Consider the following 13663-nt stretch of genomic DNA (forward strand, 5'->3'; position numbering starts at 1 on the left):
AATTTGAGTAAAAGATACTACTTCAATAAAATGATGATTTCGCGAAAGTTAAGCTTGGCCTTCCATCAATTTTTAATACAACAGATGCGAATCAAGTTTATCTATCTGTCTAAGTGCATTTTACGACAAACAGACTCCTAGTTTAAGTGCAATCATCATTTTATTGAAGTAGTATCTTTTACTCAAATTTTGAGTTGTCCCGTTTTTAATGAAAATGAGTCGGATTCGACTCAATTTTGAGTAGTTCATTTTTAGCGTGTACCGATATAAAAAATCGCAATAAAAAAGAAATTTAAAAAAATGAGAAAGTAGAATACTATACCTAGTATAGTACTACTATTTGGACGAGACAAACTCTTCAAGTACATCTACCGACAAAACATCGAACTTCTTATAAAGAAAAAGCGCCAAATGCGCATGTCTCTCTTGGAGCTTTCAACTTGCATACAACTTAGATCACTTTCAATTTGATTTTTATGGTATTTCGCAGAGAATAATTTTTCATCACAGCTCACTCCTCATGATATGTAGTATGGATGATTTTGGTGTTTATTGAATCATGGGCATTTTTCAATAGGAATGCACGGCCCGTTATCAAAAGCGCGGATGTATCCTTTCTTGCAAACGCATCCCTTGGCACAAACTAAGCATTGTATGTTTTGGGTTCTGACATCACATGTAGGCTGATAGCATCCATAGCAGTTACTGTACTCCTCGTGGGCACCACAGCAATCTTCTATAATTAAAAGAAAATTAATGGTATCACAAGATTGTTTGAGGCAACTTAACACTTACTTGTATTGCATGGTAACTATAGATAGTGGAATATATAGATGAGCGAAGATAAATCCTCTGTCTCCAAACGAACTGTCAAACGTGTCTCCAAACGAGCATGACGTCACGATTTCAATGGAAACGTTAAGGGCTGTGACGTCATATGCGCGTGTGCACGGGCAAAAAAATCGACTCAGCCATGCATTCGCTCATCTATAGATTCTACTATCTATAATGGTAACTTCGCACTGCACGGATCGTCATCAACTGGTATCGATAGGACCATAACTGATGTACCGAAGCACACCAAAATAGATATGGCTGAGAAGATAAACTTATTCATGTTGGCACTATAGATAGTGGAATATATAGATGAGCGAAGATAAATCCTCTGTCTCCAAACGAACTGTCAAACGTGTCTCCAAACGAGCATGACGTCACGATTTCAATGGAAACGTTAAGGGCTGTGACGTCATATGCGCGTGTGCACGGGCAAAAAAATCGACTCAGCCATGCATTCGCTCATCTATAGATTCTACTATCTATAATGGTAACTTCGCACTGCACGGATCGTCATCAACTGGTATCGATAGGACCATAACTGATGTACCGAAGCACACCAAAATAGATATGGCTGAGAAGATAAACTTATTCATGTTGGCACTATAGATAGTGGAATATATAGATGAGCGAAGATAAATCCTCTGTCTCCAAACGAACTGTCAAACGTGTCTCCAAACGAGCATGACGTCACGATTTCAATGGAAACGTTAAGGGCTGTGACGTCATATGCGCGTGTGCACGGGCAAAAAAATCGACTCAGCCATGCATTCGCTCATCTATAGATTCTACTATCTATAGTTGGCACCGGTTGACGATTGATTCGCAACTAGATAAACTGCACTTGGTTTGGATTGAGTATTTATACCACTATCTGTTAATCTCCAGCAACTTGATTAAATAGATAGTTCAGATGAAAGGACGTGACACGTGAAGATACACCGCAACGCAAATCAAGAATGCAAACCTCTTAGTCGGATTATCTTCTCAGCAATCTAGGCACGTGCAGATATGCATGTTGCGATCATGCTTCTCAGGAACAAAAACGCAATGATAGGTGCAATAATCTCAAACAAAAGACAAAAGTGTCAATGAAAATAAACTGAGCAATTTGATGTATTTCCTTATAGACTGTAAAGCTGTGTACTGGTTCAAAAGTCTTCGGCGGTGGTGTATCCTGTCGTTTCGCTTGACGACAACGGAAACTCTTCAGAATTTAAATCATGGGCGTAGCTATAGGGGGAGCAGGCGTCCCCCCTAAATTGTGGAAAGATTGAACGGGTAGGCACCATTTCATATACAGAAATAGGTGGTAGAAATTCAAAAAAATCCCAAAACTTATTAGGGTATCCAGGATCTATAATATATGAAAGTTCAAAACAACTCGAAACATTTCGGGCTCAAAAATTCTCCTTGAAATCCTTCTAGAAGCTCCCCTGGGAACTTCTAAATTCCTCCGGAAAGTTATTCCCAAATTCCTCTGAAAATCGTTCGAAAATCCTTCTCACGTAGGGTCATTCGCCAAATGTTGAACGGCCAATTTCTTCGCCTATTGTTGAACGCACGTGCATTTCTTATGGGAGTTCAACAATAGGCGACAAAATTAGCCGTTCGACATTTGGCGGTTTCCCCTAATTGTAATTCCTCCTTATCTAGAAACCCCCAACTAATTTTTTTTAGGAAATTCACAAGGAAATTCCTTGAAGATATCTTTTCTTCTCTCCAAGATTTACTTCTAGATATTTCTTCGGCTATTCTCTCTTCAGGAAGAATCCGGCATTTCTTTCAGGCATGCATTCGAGAGTTCCGTCAAGAATACATGTTACATTTCGCACCTCATTGCATAATACTCACCCCTAGCTATAAATCAACCAATTCAGATGTGTAAGGAATAACAACAAAACCTCTTGTTTAGCGAGTGTGGAGGTTCTGTTGGAAAGAGGCAATCGGTTTCAGACAAATCACCGAAATTGTGAGTAATACATTATTTCTAATTATGTAAATAACTATCAATAAATATATTATTTCAGCTTTTTAGCTAATGAATTACAAATATGTATTTTATTTGCTGTAAGCATCGGTTCGAAGCCACCAGCCAATAGCTCCCGCAACAATACATACGGAATTTCTTCCCAAAATTCTACCAGAAGTTTCTTCAAAAATTTCTGACGGAAATCCTCCGATTTAGCTCCATAATTTCACTTCGGAAATTCTTCTAGGAACTTCTCCGGGCATTCCTCTCGGAACTCTTCCTTTAATTCCTACGGGATTACTTCCAGGAAATTCTCCGGGAATACCTCCAAACATTCAATAGCAAAATCATCTAGCATTCCAATCTGGAATTCTTTTGGCAATTACTTCAGAATATCCTTCAAGAAATCCTCTAGAAATATCTTCATGAATTTCTCCTGGAATTCGTCCAAGTATTTCCCCAGAAATTCTTACAAGTATTTTTTTTCGGGAGTTTCTTCAGGTACTTCTCCAGGAATTCCTTCAGGAATTTCTCCGGGAGATTTTCCGCGGAAGTGTACTAGAATTCCTTCTGGACTTCACTCGGAATTTACTCGGATATCTGCCAAGAATTCTTCCAGAAATTTCTTCGGAACAATCCGCAGAGATTTTCTTCAGCAATTAATCTGGGAATACTTTCAGGATTTCATCTGGGAATTTCTGCATTAATTCCTCCTGGTATTTTTCTGGGAATTCCTTCAGATATTTTTTTCGGAAATTCCTTTAGGAACTTCTCTAAAAATTATTTCAGGACTTCCATGTGGGAATTCCTCCGGAAGTGCTTATGGGAGTTGCTTCGGGAGTTCTTCCAGGAGTTTTTCCAAGAAATTCTCCGGTAATACCTCCAGGAACTTTACAGGGAATTCCTGGACGATATTTGACAGGAATTGCACGTGAAATGGGATTTTTGAAGTTCCTTCAGACATATTTTTTCTCTTCCTCTAGGGTATTCCACCGGATGTTCCTCTGAAGTTCCACCAGTAGTTCCTTCGGGAATTCAATCAGGCTTTCTTCCAGGAATTCATTTAGCATTTCTTTAGGCATTTATCTACAAATTCCTCCAGAAGTTCCTCGGAGAATTTCTCTGGGAGTTCTTACGGGAATTCCTTCGGGAGGTTCTTTTAAGAATTCTTCCAGGAGTTCCTCCTGGAATTCTTACGGAAGTTCCTTTGGGAGTTCATCCTAGAATTCTTACGAGAGTTCCTCCAGGATTTCCTACGGAAATTCTTTCTGTAGTTCTTCAATAAATTCCTCCAAAAGTTCCACCGGCAGTTCCTCCGAGAATTCCTCTGATAATTTCTCCGGAGATTCCTATAGAAAATCCCCCGGGAGTTCCTCCGGAAATTACTCTGGGAGTTCCTCCGGGAGTTCCTTTTCAGAGAAACACCCGGAGAAACTGCAGGTGAAACTTCCGGAGGGATTCTCGTAGAAACTGCTGGTGGATCTCCCGGAAGAATTCCCGAAGGAACTGCCGGAGGAGCTCCCGTAAGATCTCCTGTAAGAACTCCCGGAGGAATTTCAGGAGGAACTCCTAGAAGAATTCCTAGAGGACCTCCCGGATGAGCTCCCAGAGAAACTATCGGAAGAACTTCGGGAGGAATTTCCAGCATGGAACTCTCGAAGGAATTTTCTGGAAGAATTTCTGAAGAAACTCCCGGGAGAATTTTCAAAGGAACCCCGAGGAAACTACCAGAAGCATTCTCGGAATCAAGAGAATTCATCTTATAGACAAATCTCGTCTAGCTGAAACCTTTTTTGAGGTTTGTAGCTGGACCATCATCATCATCAGAGGACCTCCCGGAGAATTCCCTGAGGAGCTCGCAGAGAAATTCTCGGAGGAGCTTCTGGTGGAAAATCTATATAAATTCCTGAAGAAGCCTAAATAAATTCAAATTCTGCCGAAATTCCCGGAAGAATTTTCAGAGGAACTGCCGATAGAACTACCGGAATAATTCTCGAAGGAAATCCTAGAGAAATTCTTGGTGGAAATGCCGGTGGAACTCCTGGAAGAATTCCAGGAGAAATTTTCGGAGAAACTCCTGGAGGATCTCCCAGTGAAAATCTTGAAGTTTCCATCGGAATTCTTTCAGGATTTCATTGCGAATTAATCTAGGAATTCCTCCGAAAATTCCATTGTTGATTTCATTTTCGGTATAATTTCTGTATAAATTTCTGGTGGAATTTCTGGAGAAATTCTTTGAAATTTTCACAAGAAATTATTCGAAACAATTCACGGAAAATTTTATGGAATTTACACAAGAAATTCGAAGATTTTTCGTGAAATTCTCAGGAATGTTTACTGGCAATTCTGCGGAATTTCCACGGAATATTCTTATTCTCAAAAATTATGGGAAACAGCACGAAATTATTTGAATTATTGCAGGGAATTCTGCAGAACTTATAAAGAAGTTCGTGAAGATTTTCTTGGAGTAAATAATGGTGGAATTTTCGGATCAATTCCCGGCAAAATTTATGGTGGAATTCCTGAAGACACTGCCGAAGAAGTTGCTGGAGGCATTCCTAAAGAATCCCTGATAGAATTTCGGAAAGAATGCCAGGAGCAATTGTCGAAGGAATTCCTGGAGAAAGCTTGCATATTGATTTTTCTGCCTATTTTATAATAAATATTATTTCAGAGAGGATTTGTTTAGAAATTCAGATGTATGGTTCTAGTTTTCTTAAACTTATGGAAGAATGCAGGATTTTTATAATAATTGTTATAGCCGATTTAATATTCTTTCTGAATACTAAGTTCGTTAATATTTTTCTCACTTTATTAAAAAATATCTGATGAGCAATAAATCACGCATTTTTAAATCCATTATTGTTTTAATCATTATTGTTTCGATTTGGTTTGGATTTGGTTTCATGTGTTAATATTCATGTGCTTTTATAAAACTACGATTTGGAAGACCAAAAAAGTTGGCCCTCCCCCCTTCTCGAAATCCTGGCTACGCCCATGATTTCAATGGAAAATCCATGGGATTTTCTTCGTATCTCTCTAGTGAAAATCTTCGAAATATCCACAACAAAATTTCTCGGACTATCTACAGCAAACGTTGCGAGACCAGCCAAGAAAATTATTTTTATTTTATATCTCGTTGCATAAATAACTATTTAACTTACGTGATACGTGATACTTGATGGGCCACAGCTCTTCCTCGATGCATCGATCCTGGGCCAATCGCTTCCAGTAGTCTTGAAAGTACGCGGCCTTCCACCAAGCTACGGCCTCTTCTGGATTCTCTGATGAATATTATTTTCACTTGACGTAGTCTCTGGAGTGTAGTATGAGTAAATTTTGTTTATTATTTTTGTTTTTACTACTGACCGACCTTTCGGCAATTATATGTTGCCTTCTTCTATGGGCTTTATAAAAATTAGGTGTATTATAAATGTTCATAATCTGTGTGTTTGTTATCTTACTAGTCCGTCTCTAGGTCTACGGTTTCGTATCTATGTTTGTATAATTTTGATTAATGTAATATATTAACTAAATAAATAAAAAAATAGGGGCCCTCCTTAGCCGTGCGGTAAGACGCGCGGCTGCAAAACAAGACCATGCTGAGGGTGGCAGTGTTCGATTTCCGGTGCCGGTGTAGGCAATTTTCGGATTGGAAATTGTCTCGTCTTCCCTGGGCATAAAAGTATCATCATGTTAGCCTCATGATATACGAATGCACAAATGGTAACCTGGCTTAGAAACCTCGCAGTTAATAACTGTGGAAGTGCTTCATGAACACTAAGCTGCGAGGCGGCTCTGTCCCAGTGTGGGGATGTAACGCCAATAAGAAGAAGAAGATTAATTAAACGGTTGTTACTGGGGTCTCCAGTAACCTTGCAAGCATAGTGTATCCATCGTACCACGCCAGATACAACTGTAGAAGTAGACTCATTCTGGAAAGAAATATATAGTTATGACCATGATAAAAAAAAAACTAGTTATATGAAACTATACTTATCAAGACCAGGATTTAAAATTATTTGAAACCCAATATTATTATATATTAAACATTCAATTACATATTTTCATTGGTTGAGTATTCTAGGCTCAGATCATCAGTTAAGCTTGAATATCCAAACATTTTCAGAAATTATTACTATGCATTACATCTTCTATCTCTTAAAAAAACAACAACTGATCTTCTTCATTCAGTCATGGGTAGAGCTTACCAGGCTCTATAAAATCATTCTTGCATCAAAGCCAGAAACATTCCAACAATATTCTCAGTTCATCTCAGTTTACACTTTTTAACCCTATCCAGCATTTCCCATACGGTAATGGTTACCTTTTCTCTTCCATTTATAATTTCATATCTAATTTGTTTGGTGCTTAGAGCTCAGAGAATAAATTTGCTGCTATATAGGATCCACCTGATCAAACGTCCTCTCAGAGATGCACCAACCCACTCGGAGATTGGATTTTTTTCATATCATTAATTCTTATGAACGTTTCAAAATACAACCATTTTTCTCATTATTCAATAATAATTGGTTTTTTGTCAATCAGGAAAACGTTTTAATCCTCAATATTCTCAGTTTATTTCAGTTTACACTTTCTAACTCTATATACATTATACATGGCAACAGCTGATCTTGTTCAAGCAGTCATGGGTAGAGCTTACCAGGCTCTAGAAAACTATTCTTGCATCAAAACCAGAACCTTTACGACCTTTTGAACAACGTTGTTATAGATGTCAACTCACTCTCGTCGAACAGTCGAACGCAGGCAATGCATTTGATAGCCGCATTCGGGCGGTGTTTTCCATAACAATGATCCCTGCGACATCTCCTAACGATTGCCAAACGCGTTGCCAATTTAAAACACATTTGAATTAACGGTTGCGGATGTTTTCACACGTATCGGCCAGCCACAATATCTGTTATCTGCAGGGTGGTAATATGCGGTGCATCGCGCCTCCTCGACTTCTACATGTGCAAATGTAAACAAATAATCCCACAGACTTTTCGGTAATAAGCAGTAGTGTAGAAGTATCCACTAGCAACCCTATAACCAGAGACCAGCAGAGTGAAAAACAGTCGAAATGGTAACGTATGAAAATGCATGAAATCGTGACAATGATACTGGCAGCACTTGAACTTTTTGCTTGCTTCTTATGGAACGTACACACGGTCGAGCAGTTTGACCAACATTGACTCCACCTCTCGTTTATTCAAACATCCATCAAGTTTCACCAACAGCGGCACGAACAATCAATATATTCGACCAACAATATCACACACGAACGACCGAAGCGCCAACTTGAACACCAACCATCAAAAAATATATGGGGGTTTGTGCAACTTCACTACAAATGCTCAAACATGTTCGGCGAACTTTGACTCCACCCCCGGCAATTCAAACCAAAATCAAACCGTTTTATTTTTTTCCAACCGAGCCACCAACTGTCAAATGGTTGTTCGACCAACTTCACACACGTTCAAACAAAGCAGCAACCGAAGCGTTTTCTTGGGGGCGGAGTCAATGTTCGTCAAACTGCTTGACTGGTGTGTACGTTGCATTATGGATGCAAAAAGTAAACAAGTCGAAATGGAACCGCTTTTGACGGTTCGATTGGAAACAAGATGGCGTCTTTGCCGATCTATTATTCTAGTATTTCTAGAATCCACCAATAAGCCATTTTACGAGACAGATTCGATCAGCTGATCGAAATTTTGAGTGAACGGCTCGGTCTTTGTTTTGGTAAATTTGCATGCAAACCATCATCAATTCGTCATCATCATCATCATTTCATTCCATTTTCGCAAATGTTCCTTGTAAAATGTAAATATTAGTATTTGGTCTCCTGTCATTGGAGCTTTCTATAAAATGGCTTATATCTTATAAGATTCCAATTCGAACAATGTTACACTTTCCAAGCGGGGTGGCTAATACATCTTGGATAGGCTTGATTTGTTCGTGGATGACAGGCTTCCTCCCCCCCTGGTTATCTGTGTTATTAGTGTTCAAAATCACATGAATGAAGCTTTAAAAAGTCATTGCAGTAGGCGAACTGCACAGTACATAAAACCAAAGTCATTGCAGTAGGCGAACTGCACAGTACATAAAACCAAAACCATTTTTTCACTGTCCAGGGCTAGTCCAGTCCAGTCTATTTGTATGGTACAAATCTTATAAAACACTGCTATTTCCAAAGTCCTTGATCGTCCACACTAAATGTTTAATTTAATTAAAGCAGGCCCTCCTTACATGGAAAACGGCAAACTTAAGAACGAAAAACAGTAGACAGTTTGTCCCTTGAAAAAGGGTGAAACGTCGGGATAAACAAAACTCATCATTTTGAATACACAAGACTGAGAAAGCCAAAAAAAATCCAGGAGAAATCTTCCAGTCGACCTGCTCCTTTGATAATTACTACTAACTCACTCTGCAAAAAGATCATGATTTTTTTTAGATGAATCATGATAATAAGCTGCCCCTCTAAGCGTTACATTGTTTATGAACGAAACAAAAATTCCTTTCATATGTTAACAATCGATAGTAGAATATATTTCCTTAACAGTAAGGCAGACAAATATCGGAAAAAAGCTAGCAGTTAATAGGGGAACGGTTCGGCACTTCATCTCATAGCTCCCATTTCCATCCCAGCAAACACAAGATCGTATATCATAGCGAATAAGTGTACAAAGTGGAGGCCATATAGGCACATTTTGCATGCAGTCAAATGGAGGCATGCGCCTATATCGCCTCCACCATGTATACTTATTCGCTAGCATATGCGACTTTGTGTTGGCTGGGATCCCATCAAAAACAAAGCAATGAAAAGGTATTTTATTTGTTATATATTTTTTGTGATTTTTTTCAGCAGTGAGCACGCATGTTTGTAAAAAGAAGCGACAAGATTGGTACTGTATTTCTTTGTATTGCGATGAGATGAATATATGTTCAGTGAGATGGAAAACGTAACCGTTCCCCTATATGTGAATGTGTTCACAGAACATTAATTTGAAAGCCGATAAAGACCCACTTTGTGATGTAGATATCCCAATATGTGGCCTTGTGAACCATTTTATAAATTTCTAACTTTTTTGACCGTCGTTTTTTAATTGATCCCGCTGTGGGTCGTACCGACAAAATTTTTGACCACTTCTGAAAAAGTCTGCAGATTATTTCACAATACCGGTAATCGGCAAACAAACGATTACCGATGTATCGGTAAAGTTTAGGGACTGTACATAAACCATAAGACTTTTGAGAGGGGGGGAGGGGTTTCGAAAAAGTCTACGATAGTCTACGAAGGGGGACGGGGGAATATACCAAAAGTCTACGTAGACTTTTTTATTTCACGCCTGGTAGCGGGTCGCTTTTTAGTGACTTGGTCACTTTTTTCGGGCTAATCACTAAAAAGTCTCTTTTTTCGACCTCAAGTCACTAAAGTCACTTTGTAACGAGCCAATAGTAGCTCGAATAAATCCATCCAATCAAGATTCAAAATTATATCGTCATCAACAGCGAATCAGTAACATCACCGGCAAAATTAAATTGTAGCCAATCAGATTTGTTTGCTAGGTACAAATCATTCTGGTCCCCGCGCAAAAGTATAAAAGTAGGGACCCAACACGTGCAAAAGCATCAGTATCGCTATATTCGTTGGACAGTAAAATCAAAAAGCAGAGAGAGATTCCCAATCCTATCCCAACCACTACCAGCGAACCGAGGAGCAAAGCCCCAACGAGGAAGCCCTGTCGTGCCAGACAATCGTACCCACGACTGCGTGACGCACGAGGTACCCGGTTGCCGGTACTCACGCTCAAGAGTACGCGGCCGCATTACGTTATTCCAATCGATTCTCGACTGCCGGTCCGGCTGGACCGTATCTGTCCCGGCCTTTGTTCAAAGGTGCGCGGGTTGTTATCATCACAGTGGCTTTGGCAGCTCCAGTGGTTCTGCGGTAAACCAATCGCAATTATCATTGCGCGGAATAATCAAAAGGCATTTCTGAATGCAATTAGAATAATATTCAAAAAGAATTAATAATTATTTTCCCCTCCAGTCTTTTGATAGGTCTCCTCTGCATGTGAATAAGTCCAACAAATTTCATTGTTACAACACAGCAATTAGTTGAAATTAGTGTTTGTGATTATCAGTACAACCGACGTAAGCAGTAAATTGATAATAGTTGTTATCAATGAGTGATCGCACCTTTTTGCAACAGCACCAACAACGGTGGTCGGTTTGTCGGAGCTTCGTGCTGCCTCCAACCAACAGGCGTTCCCAACCAGTGACCCAGCAGCTACGTGGGAATTGGTGTGGCTTTGGCCGAAGAGTAATGAGTGTGCACACTTCAGTAATGATGCTATTTTTTTTGTAATTGCGCGTGAGTAAGCTAAGAAGAACTTTAGGGTAAGTCAAAATTCCCGATACGGCCGTTTTTTTGAAGACTTAATAAAACTGTATCAAAATGGATTTGATTGGTATTTTTTTTTAGTAAATAGTTTTAAAATGAGTGAAATTGTGTTATTTGTTTTTGAATTTTGATTGATTTCCTATTAATTGCTGTGCGATTCCACGACTAGCCGCAGAGCTAAAACCGGGCAACCATTAGAGAAAGTGAGGTTTTGCATCAGGTTTCGGCCTGATTGGCGCTAAAGCAAAACTTTTGGCAACGGAATCAATCTAGATTCGTGTCGTTGGATATTTTGTTGTCCCTAATTTGTGGTCCACCAAGTGAAAACGTTACAAAATGGCGCCCAACGTGGGGCCAAATGCTTGGTGGTTTTGTTAGACTTTTTGAATTAAAATAGTTTTCTTTTGTTTAGAAATTTAGTCATAGTAATTAGTTTGGTGCAATGGAGGAAAATAATAGGTCAATTGACGGCATGATTAATGACATGAATTTTCTGATTTTGAAGCTGGTGCTCGGCAGAATCGGCAGGCGCATTACGTACCCATGACGAAGTGGGGAATAAGATACGATAATGAAAACGGTAATTTGAGTGTTTCGGATTTTATCGAATCGGTTGCACGGAAAGCAATACTCTATCGCGTTTCAGATTACGAATTGTACGAGAATTTCGGAGAATTACTTGGCGGAAATCCATTAATTTGGTATCGCGCTTTCAAAGATCGGTATGTGACGTGGCATGCGTTGAAGCATTATTTTGTCAAGCAATTCACTAAACCTGATAATGATCACTTGATCGAAAGACAATTGCAGTCCCGGTTGCAACTTCCAGGGGAGAGTTTCGGTATTTACTACGCTTGTATGGAACTGCTGTTCAAAAAGCTCAGTAAAAGGACACCAGAAGCAATTAAACTAGAATATTTAATTAGAAATCTCAACGATTTTTATCTGAATCGTATTCAAGAAGAGCAAATTAAAACAGTTGAGGATTTAACAAGATTTTGCGAGGGTCTCGAGCGAAGCCAAGAGATTTTGAGACGTAGGAAGTTGAGTCAGTACCCGCTGGCGGAACCGTCGTTGCAGGGACGCGTTCACGGAATAAGAAGGGAAGTAAACGAAGTTAGATCTGATTCGAATTCCAATCCATTTTTCGATATTACCCATGAAACCATTGTGCCATCGGAGACCGGTAATAATCAGCAATATTTTCAAAAATTCCCCTCCGTGTCTTCCCATCACCCGTTTTATCCAATGCAGAAATCATACCCAATGTCAGCTAATACGCATCGTTGCGAGGCTGTGTTGCATTGTTCAGGTTCAGCCGATCAAGGCATCAATTGCGGTGCTATTCCATCTCATCCAGAGGTTGGCTATTGTTCACAATTTTCGCATCCTACAAACAATTGTGTCTACCAAGGCCATGGTCGAAACGAAAGTCACGGTCAAAATAGTCATTATCTGCAATCGTTCCATCCACTACCACGCGGTACTGGTTGTAGTGACGATCCGAGATCGTTCCATCCTCTATACGATACTAGTTGTGGCTTCGGTTCGACGCTACCACATCCAGAACCTAACTCAATCCCGGTGAGCGTAGGTAAAAGCGATGGGTCTCAATTCTCACCAATGATTAACGAGTGTGCGGCAATCAGAGAATTTTCAGGCAGGTGCTTTAATTGCAAGAATATCGGTCATCATTGGCGAAATTGCCAGCAGCCGAAAAAGTTGTTCTGCCATCGGTGTGGATTAGAAGGGAAGACTATGCATTCGTGTTCGAACTGTTCGAAACCGCGAGCCCGGATCAAGATCGTAGAGGTAGTACTTGATTCCGGATCGTGCTTCAATCTCTCTGATCTTCTCATGAAATCGTGAAATTGTTTATAAACCAAACGATAATCGTCCGTTTGCAAAAGTGAAAGTTTTCGGAAAATTATTGGTAGGATTATAAGATTCCGGTGCTTCAATATCCATTCTCGGTAAAGGCTGTTACGATACTGCAAAACAACTTGAATTAAAGCTTTTCGAAATCAACTCTTCAATTTCAACTGCCGACGGCTCTGCTAATGAAATTAAGCACTGTGCTTACGTTCCATACACCTTCGAAGGTAAAACTAAGGTAGTGTTGACGGTGTTGTCTGAGGCTGTATCGAATCAGTTGGTTCTCGGGATAGATTTCTGGTCTTCTTTTGATATTAGTCCTAAAATTATTAGCGAGTTACAACTTTCGGAATCGTCCGGTGCGAATGAAATCGGAACAAAAATTTATTCTTGTAATCCCGATCAGCAGAAAATACTCGAGGAAGTTATTAATGAATTTCAGCCTTACGTGGAAGGTAAACTTACGAGGACGACAGTCGCTGAACATTATATCGACACGGGAAATAATGAGCCAATTAAGCAGAAATTTCACCCTGTTTCCCCTTACGTACTGAAAGACATCGATAAGGAGCTTA

Source organism: Armigeres subalbatus, chromosome 3 (genome assembly GCF_024139115.2).
Source record: "Armigeres subalbatus isolate Guangzhou_Male chromosome 3, GZ_Asu_2, whole genome shotgun sequence".
Lineage (NCBI taxonomy): Eukaryota > Metazoa > Arthropoda > Insecta > Diptera > Culicidae > Armigeres > Armigeres subalbatus.